Here is a 9411-nt window from a genome sequence, read left to right as displayed (position 1 = left end):
AAAAAAAAAAAAAAAAAAGATACCGGCACAGGCACAGGCTGACTATACATTCCATCAACTGCTCAAGAAGGACTAGTAAGTGACAAATGAGATTGTAGCAAACAAAATGCTTCTACAGAGCAAGGAAACAGTGAAAAAGACAGCTAAAATACTCAAGGAAATCTCTACAGACTACTCATTCAACAAAGAATTAACATCCAGAACTTGGTCAATGACTTAAAAAAAGCCGCTAACACCAAAAGCTCATGCTGGGTGCTGGGGAAGGGTGCACTATATATTGTTTGTTAGTGGAGATATGGTGGAGCCACTGTGGAATGAGAGACCCTATGAAGCTAAAATATAGAGCTAGCATATGATCCTGCCCTATCACTCCTTAAGTAAACATTAAAGAAATCCAAGACAGCAAACAGTAAAGATACTTACATATCAATGTTCACTGCACCAATAGCCATAGTAGCCAAGTTTATGGAATCAACTCAGGTGCCCATCAACTGATAAAGAAAGCATGGCAAATACCAAGAAGGAAACCATCTCATCTGGAGGACACAGATGGACTAGAGACAACCATGTTAACTGGAATAAACCAGACACATAAAGTATCAAGTATTTTCTCCTTTCTTATTTCTCCTCCTAAGAAGGGCAGTCCAGGGAGGGACAGAGGAACAGAAGGACAAAGAGACAGGTGAGGTAACAGGACCACGCATATAATCAAAATATGTGATATCTGTGCATGAAAATGTCACATCATGAACAGTGTACAGGTTAGTCTTAGGTCAAATTTGAAAGATCCAAGAGCCAGTTTGCAAAAAGAAACCTCAACTGAGAAACTATGCACACCAGATCTCTGTGGGCAAGCCCACCCTTGGGCTGGTGATCACGTGTGCTAGTAAGAAGGCAGGCTGACAAAGTCATGAGGAGCAAGAGGTAAACAGCACCCCTCCACAATGTCTGCATCAGTTCCTGCCTCCAGGTTCCTGCCTGGATTTCTGTGCCGACTTCCTGGAAAGATGAAACTGTTAGGTCCCAGAGAAACCTGGGCCAGGTCTCACTCACTCAGTCCCTGCCGCTCCCCCAAGCACTTCTTTACCCCTGGGTAAGTCTGCTGGCCATGCTCAGCCTGAACCTTTCCAGGTGCCTCTGGATGTTCTCCCTCCAGTCTACAATAAAAACCTCCTCAACCAAACCTAGAGAAGGCCATAGCTTCATTTTTCATTTACATTCAAAAATAAACCCGGGCTGGTGAGATGGCTCAGTGGTTAAGAGTGCCGACTGCTCTTCTGAAGGTCCCAAGTTCAAATCCCAGCAACCACATGGTGGCTCACAACCATCCATAATGAAATCTGATGCCCTCTTCTGGAGTATCTGAGGACAGCTACAGTGTACTTACATATAATAAATAAATAAATCTTTAAAAAAAAATTTTTTTAAAGGAAAAAAAATAAAATAAACCCTTTCCTCCCCATATTGAGTTTGATCATGGTATTTTACAACAGCAATAGAAACCCTTACTAAGACAGATACTAACAAAAAGCAGTTAATATAAAAGTGACTGAATAAATATGAATTAGGATTTCCACAAAATAAAAATAAAATATACAGTGGTGGTGGTGGTGGCTCAGGTCTTTAATCCTAGCACTTTGGAGTCAGAGGCAGATGGATATCTGTGAATTTGTGGCCAGCCCGATCTACAGAGCAAATACAAGGACAACCAGGGCTACACAGAAAAAAAAACCTAGCTTGAGGGGAGGGAAAGAGGAAAATAATGAAAAGCAATCAAAAATTCAAAACTAATAAATGGTTAAAATAGGTTTAAGACCATGGGTATGAAGGCACATGCCTATAATACCACCACTTGGAGGGTGTACAGGAACTTTGAGGCCAGTGTAGAAAATGAGTTCCTGTATTTCTCAAAGGACATCCCTACTGTGCCTTCAATCAGAGGAGAAACTCAAACCAATATAGACACAGGTACTGGAGTGCAACCACTTACAAGACAAGGTAATTTTGTAAATTAAAAGGTGCCCAAAATAACTGTTTCTATTTTGCAAGAATCCATAAATGAAAAAAAAATTACTTGAGAGAGAGAGAAAAAAAAGTTTTTCTTTTTTAATTTATAAAACCTGGGCTGGAGAGATAGCTCAGTGGTTAAGAGCACTGACTGCTCTTCCAGAGGTCCTGAGTTCAAATCCCAGCAACCACATGGTGGTTCACAACCATCTGTAATGAGATCTGACGCCCTCTTCTGGTGTGTCTGAAGATAGCTACAGTGTTCTTACATATAATAAATAAATCTTTTTTTAAAAAAGATATTAATTTAAAATTTAAACCTAAACCAGGTGTGGCAGTTCAAGGTCAATCTTAGCAACCAGTCTCAGAAACGCAACAATAAATCATACAAAAGTGTGGGTAGCAATAAAAGTCCCTAAAAGTAAGTCCCATATCTACAAAGCTGAATGGAAAGGAAGTTTCAAATAAATTCAGACAAACAGTCCCACTTACAGAGGAAGAGGACAAAAGGAACAAAACAAAACAAATGGCTTAAGAACAAAGTATACAGGCAAGCCTGGAAGCACTGAAAGGGGAGTGAGGAAGCTGAGGGGAGAAATCAGGTGGTAAAGCAGCAAGGCTGGATTAAAGCCACGGTCCTTACCATTCCTTCTCCCGCTCTCCAGAGCATCACTGAAGGCATGCAGTTACGGACAGGATAAAGAACTTCCATAACCCTCAGGGTGACCAAGGAACCTGCAGGTCTCCTTTCAGCACCCAGAGAATCACTGCTTCCATGGCAACTCACCTAGTTCCTGGGTAAGAGTAAAGAACTGTCCCACATTTTCAGTGAGCAGGTAGCATATGAATGTGTGTCCTGATAGACAATGTTCCCACCGAATCTCAGAAAACTACTGAAATTACACATTCACCGAGATCAAAACAAAGAAATGTAGCTTAGTGGTACCTTGCAGTTGCTGGATTCAAACACTAGTACCCCCTCTGAAAAAAGAAAACAGAAAAGAAAGAAAGGAGAGAGAGAGAGAGAGAGAGAGAGAGAGAGAGAGAGAGAGAAAGGAAATGTGGATAAGTAGCCTTCCTTCTCCCTAGCAGTGGAGACCTAGGCCTACTACCAAGTTTAATCACGATGGTGCTACCGTGACCAACCCCTGAATACACTGCATTTCCTTCTTCTGAAAAATATGACTAATGTCTGACAAAAGCTAAATGTAGGAAAATAAAACCAAGACCTTTTAAAGGATTGGAAAACTCCAGGATATTTTTTTGTTTGTTGGTTTTTGTTTTGTTTTTTTTTTTTCGAGACAGGGTTTCTCTCTGTGTAGCCCTGGCTGTCCTGGAACTCACTTTGTAAACCAGGCTGGCCTCGAACTCAGAAATCCGCCTGCCTCTGCCTCCCAAGTGCTGGGATTAAAGGCGTGCGCCACCACGCCCGGCCCAACTTTAACTTTTTTAAAAACTTTTTCAAACAAAAACATCAAATGCCAAAATTAACCAGAGCCAAAGTCTATATAACTTGATGAACTTCTATAGTTAATATTGACATTTTGAAATGGAAGTTGTGAAGTTTCACATTAAATTTTACACTTTCAGTATCAAATATGTTTTAATAAATTTAGTCACTGCCTTAAGGCAGTCCTGCTTGTGGACGTTGTACATCGTGGTGCGGAGCCTAGTGCGCACCACGATGTACAACGTCCACAAGCAGCCTGGTCTACAAAGTGAGTTCCAGAACAGGGCTATCCAGAGAAACCCTGTCTCGGAAAAAAAAAAAAAAAAGAAAAAAGAAAAATTACTCTTTTTAAATGAAAGTTTGTCTTGCTTCTTCGAATATAAAAGCAGTTAGAAGCCCAAAGGAGTCAGGTGTACTGTTCAAGAGGCATTGGCAGAAACACAGGTCAGACCTATGCAGTCAGCACCTTTCTTTTTAGTACCAAAGTGTTTATTAATTTTATAAACTTTAACTTTTTTTTTCTTTTTTTTTTTTTTTGGTTTTTCGAGACAGGGTTTCTCTGTGTAGTCCTGGCTGTCCTGGAACTCACTCTGTAGACCAGGCTGGCCTCGAACTCAGAAATCCGCCTGCCTCTGCCTCCCAAGTGCTGGGATTAAAGGCGTGCGCCACCACGCCCGGCCCAACTTTAACTTTTTTAAAAACTTTTTCAAACAAAAACATCAAATGCCAAAATTAACCAGAGCCAAAGTCTATATAACTTGATGAACTTCTATAGTTAATATTGACATTTTGAAATGGAAGTTGTGAAGTTTCACATTAAATTTTACACTTTCAGTATCAAATACATTTTATGCACTTAACCACCAAAGACAAAACAAGAACAAAAAAAAAAAAAAATCCATGACAGACTTAGAACAAAAAAAGCAATTGGCCTTATAACCTCAATCATGTCTTAACCCAAAACTCACCTAACACCTGCACGCAGTCCTTCCGCATCCTTATATTTAGCTTTTCTTGTTCTCTTTTCTTCATGTTGACTGTGCCTGCATATGCACTAGTTTACACCTACACAGATACAACTGTTTGGACTCCACTTAGGAGAGAGAACACTCAGTTTATTCCTCCTGAGATTATGGGACCTTGATTATTAGCATACATTCCAAGTCTGTCCATTTTCCTGCAAATGTTTTTACATCATTTTTCTTTAGAGCTGAATAGTACTGTCTTTTACCGAGAGACCTAATTTTCACTATGCACTTACCCACTAACAGACAACTAGGTCGATTCCAACTCTTTGCTATAGTGAGTGAACATGGGATACAAATAATCTCCATGGTAGAGACCGGACCCTTTCTTTTTTTTTTTTTTTTTTTAAGATTTATTTATTTATTATTATATGTAAGTACACTGTAGCTGTCTTCAGACACACCAGAAGAGGGCGTCAGATCTCATTACGGATGGTTGTGAGCTACCATGTGGTTGCTGGGATTTGAACTCTGGACCTTCGGAAGAGCAGTCGGGTGCTCTTACCCACTGAGCCATCTCACCAGCCCCGGACCCTTTCTTTTAAAGGGGGTAGGAGGAAATCATTTCAAGGCTAAAGCTCACAACCCTTTTTATTTTTATTTTGGTCTGTCTGAGATCCACCTGCTCTGCCTTGGGAGTGATCAAAGACACTTCATGACAAACAGCATTTTTTTTTTTTTAACTGAAAAGGCTTAAAAGCTATTTAAGGCTGTCAGCACCAATTCATCCACTTGACAAACACTTGGAAATTATTACTTTTCTCTTCTAGACTTTAGTGATGGTTTAAGTTACTCAAACTCTGGTTCCTGGCACCTAAAGTTTCCCCCTAAGTTTCTAATTATAGGAACCATATCCTTCATAGTCTTAAACCAATTTTCCCCAGCTGCTAACAAATACATCGGATCTTTTTCATCAGAACACCCCAGACTCTGTTCCTTAGAACTGGAGCAGCAATGATGTGGGATGCAGTCCATTTATACATGAGCGGTCACTGTGACTTCTGGACAGTTACTTCTGGTCTCTCGGGATGCTCTGGATTTGCCTTCAAAGAACTTTAAAACCACATGCGTAAGAGGTTACTTTCAAACACCTGAACATTTGTTAACGCCCCCCCCCCCACCTCCTGCAATTCCTTATTACACATGAGGTCAGATTCCTAAATCAAACTCTCCTGGAACCACTGAGTTTACTAATTTTTATTTTTTACAAAGTATTGAAAAATCTTTTTAATTAAAAATTTGGCCATTAAAAAAAAAAGCATAGTAGGCGTACAAACAAAAATACACATTCGAGGGCTAGAGGTGTCAAAAGTATATATGGCATGCTCCAGTTTCTGGTTGACCCCAGTGTGTCCCTCCCTGGAAAAACAATACATCCTCCAAAGAGTTCAAGTAAAATTCCAGCTAAAGACTGACTGACAGTCAGTCTTACCATGGGTCCTCTAGAAGCTAAGCCTCAGAATAAGCCTTTACTTGTTAGGTCTTTATAAAAATCTAACAAAAGATTAAAACCTACAAACTAGCAAGCCTGTACACTGCTCGGGGGTGAGGGGTTTGTGTGGATTTTGCTTCTATTATTAGATTTGTTTAGGGGGAAACGATATCAGAGAAAGAGGCTACTAATACTTAGGGAGGTCACAGAAATATACCAATAAAATAAAACAAGCCAAGGGCTTTCCATAATGCTGACAACGAATCAAGAAAGGATTATATACTGGGTATCCTTTGTGATATTAAAGTGTTTAATACACTTGAGGAATTTTCCCCGATATATTTGAGTGTGTGCCTCAGTAATGTAGAACACCTTATGCACCTGATAATTAAGACATTTATCTTAATTATCTACTGAGGGCTACAAAATTCAGAGACGTTTCTAACTCAGGGTTGGCATGGGGAAAGAACCTACATAATTAAGCCCAGATATCTCGTGTAAGGTCTCTAAAAGAAAGGTGGAATGGGGAAGAGGCTTATTTACCAAGCAATACATCAGATATGAAAGGCTACCGCGGCACATACAGAACACAGGTCAGCCGGAATGCCCCAGGGCAGCATGGACAGATTATCACCAAATGCTTTCACCCACACCAGAGCCACTGCTGCCAGTGCTTGCGGGTGAGGGGGGAAAACAAGTACAACCTAATTCAGGCAAAAAAAAAAAAAAAAGTTAAATCAACCCTAAGTCACCTGCTACACAACTTAATGTCTAGTTCACCTTTGGGGGAGCTCCTCTTTACCTGGGTGTGGAGCTGTCAATTTCTCAAAACACTCCAAAACTTTGAACTATTCTATTCGGCCCGCAGCTTCTGAAGCTATGCTAATCCGCATAGCTGCTAAGGAATCCACTTCTAGCAGTGGCCCTGCTGTTAGAATCCGGGTTTCCGTCTCCTCCCAGAAGGACCCGAAGACACTAAACAGCGCACTTTTTGACCTAAACCGAGAGGCAGCCGGACAAAGAAGAGAACGCTGCTTCCCAAGCCCCGGTCTCGGATGGCCGAACTCTGCTCCCTTACGCCGAAAGCGGCCAGATCCGGGACACCCCAAATTCCATTGTTGGACATCGAGGCGGACACACCCCTGGGAGAGAGGGAGGACTTCGCAGGATTTCCCCTAACTCCCAGGACCGGGTGGTGGGAGGGGCGGCGCTCCGGGATAAGCGAGGGGAGAGCCGCTCCAGCATGGCGCACGCGTGGCCCAGCCCGGGCCCAGGGCGCCCGAGGCGAGGAGAGGCGAGGCGCTCCCTCCGGTCACCCTCATCAGAGCCTTAATCCGCCAGCCCGCCCTGGGGCCTGCGAGCCCAGCTAAAAATAGGCTCCTCGGTCACCCCGCGGCCCTGGCGGACCGACCTCGCCCTCAGAGGAGATGGCCGGGAAGCTCCGGCCACTCGCGGACCTGGGGTCGGACCTTGCAGCCGCGGGGAGATCACCGAGCCGGAACCCTGGAGCCCGACCCGGCAGGCGGATCCTCGGAGCGGGCCGGTGGCGGCGCGGCCTGGGCGGACGCTGCACACTGCGACCTCCGTGCCGAGGCCTACCCCGCGAGCGCGGCCCCCCGCCCTGCGCCCCGCGCCCGCACGCCCCGGAGTCCCCGGCCCTGCTCCTCACCCTGCGCAGCCGGGAACCAGGCCGGGACGACGCGGCGGCGCGAGCTCTACCTCCGGGTCAGCGCGCTCCCAGGCCCCGCCGCAGTAGCTCAGGTGCCGTCGCGCCGCCCCGCAGGAAACGGGCGGCTTCGGGGCGGGGCGGCTCCGCACGTCCGGGCGTCGCGGCCAGAGGGGCCCGGAGACCGGCCCCTTAAAGGGACAGGTCCGCGCAGCCGGCGGCCTCCAGATACCCCGCGCTGGTCTGCAGAGACGTCACCCTCCGCCTGGAAGTCCCTGCGGAATCCCTTCATCCACTCAACCCTACTCTGCCTCCCCCAGTCGGCCTTGGTCTCACGTGACCCTCGCACAAAAGTACCACTTGGCCCCCGACACGGGTTGATTCCTTTTAACCGTACTCCAAGTTGCTAGACACACAGACACACACACACACACACACCACGGCTGGGATTTCTCCTCCGAAATCCGCAAAACGAGGAATTATTAGAGACCGACCTAAATAAGTTGTGTGCAAATATTGTAAGGCTGCGGTGCTTGCTGGCTTTTGGCCATTCTAAGCAAGGTTAAATAACTAGAAACTGCAGCGCAAAGAGGGGTTGACCAGAATCTCTGCGTCTCTCTGCTCTTTGCTGCGAGGATGGAAGCTTTTTCTCCAGTGTTGCTTTTTTGTGTTTTATTATTATTATTCTCTTAGACAACGCCAATCACTGCCCAGAACATATCTACAATATACTCTAAGCTCTCCTCAAAAGTTACTAAATGATTGGCACGCTTCTAGAGTGTGGGGTAGAGATATAGAATCAGACTCACCATTACCCAGGAGCAATCCTTAATGATTGGAGCATCAGATAAGTCTCAACATTAACAGAGAATGTCCTCATCATAGGCTAGTTACAAGAATGCTACGCATCTATCTGTGTTCGAATGATTTCTGCCCAAGCTTTCCAGAGCTCTTCAAAGCAGAAATGAAAGCTGAAGCGTTTGTAGCAGCAGCCTGATGAGGTATTGAGAATTCCACCAGTGTCCAATCACCACTTTTCTCAAGGAGCTTGCTCTTTTCCTTTCTCATGAGTATTACTCAGCACTCACCAGCTCCAAGGCCAGCAAAACACTATTTCTGAGCTGCTGTCTCTTGAACCTTTAAGTGCCAGAAGATTTGGCTTTGTTGGGAAGTGAGGCCATTAGTAGCTTAATACAAAGTGTAACTGTATCATTTCTGTAATGGAATGTAAAGGTTCTTGAATAGCTTACAAACAACTCTGTAATTGTGCCTCCTCCACCCACAAAAAAAGTTTCCAGTTAGAATTTTTTTTTCCTGACTTTAGGAACAGGACACCATCATTTGCATACAAATGATACATAGGCTCCTTTGTAAATTACACAGTAGCATGGTCTTCAGGGAACAGTCCTCCAAACGTCTTACTTCTTATAGTCAATACAGAAGTATAAATGCACCAGCCACTTCTATTCTGGATGAACTTTGACTTCTCAAAGGGGAACAGCTGGATGCTTCCTTCCGTATAAGCTTTCTAATTGCTCACATCAAAACAAAAAGATGTACTAGATATGTTACACATGGCAAGCCCTATTGGGATTTAAGACCAACCCTCTAAGTTTTCAAGTATAGTAAAATGTAACATAATTAACTATAGTTAACACACATAATTAACCTAAGTTATAATTAACTGTGACTGCTGCTCACTACCCACTGATGTCATGTCCATGTCGCTGAAACCCACAACTAACTTGCTAAAAGGAATTAGCACACCGCATCTGAGTTATCTCTTAAAACAATCAGAAATTAAACCTTATAGAAAACAATAAGGTATAAA

At 43.8% G+C, this 9411-nt stretch overlaps 1 protein-coding gene across 33 annotated transcripts in view; it reads right to left on the bottom strand.

Moving 5' to 3' along the window:
* Ktn1 (kinectin 1) overlaps positions 1 to 8480 on the bottom strand; it is a 90738-nt gene extending 82258 nt beyond the window's left edge. For 8 of the 33 annotated variants that reach the window (XM_021181173.2, XM_021181177.2, XM_021181172.2 and 5 more), the window contains exon 1: positions 7584 to 7794. The gene's annotated coding sequence lies outside the window, so the exon portion shown is untranslated. Of the gene's footprint in view, positions 1 to 7583; positions 7799 to 8389 lie in introns of those variants that run through there. The other 25 variants (XM_021181169.2, XM_021181184.2, XM_021181176.2 and 22 more) reach the window with 7 other exon arrangements.
* Positions 8481 to 9411: the final 931 nt, after the last annotated feature.

Source organism: Mus caroli, chromosome 14, assembly GCF_900094665.2.
Source record: "Mus caroli chromosome 14, CAROLI_EIJ_v1.1, whole genome shotgun sequence".
In the NCBI taxonomy this organism is placed as follows: domain Eukaryota; kingdom Metazoa; phylum Chordata; class Mammalia; order Rodentia; family Muridae; genus Mus; species Mus caroli.
Note: the sequence above shows the minus strand (reverse complement) of the source record. Positions and strands in the feature narration are given on the sequence as shown.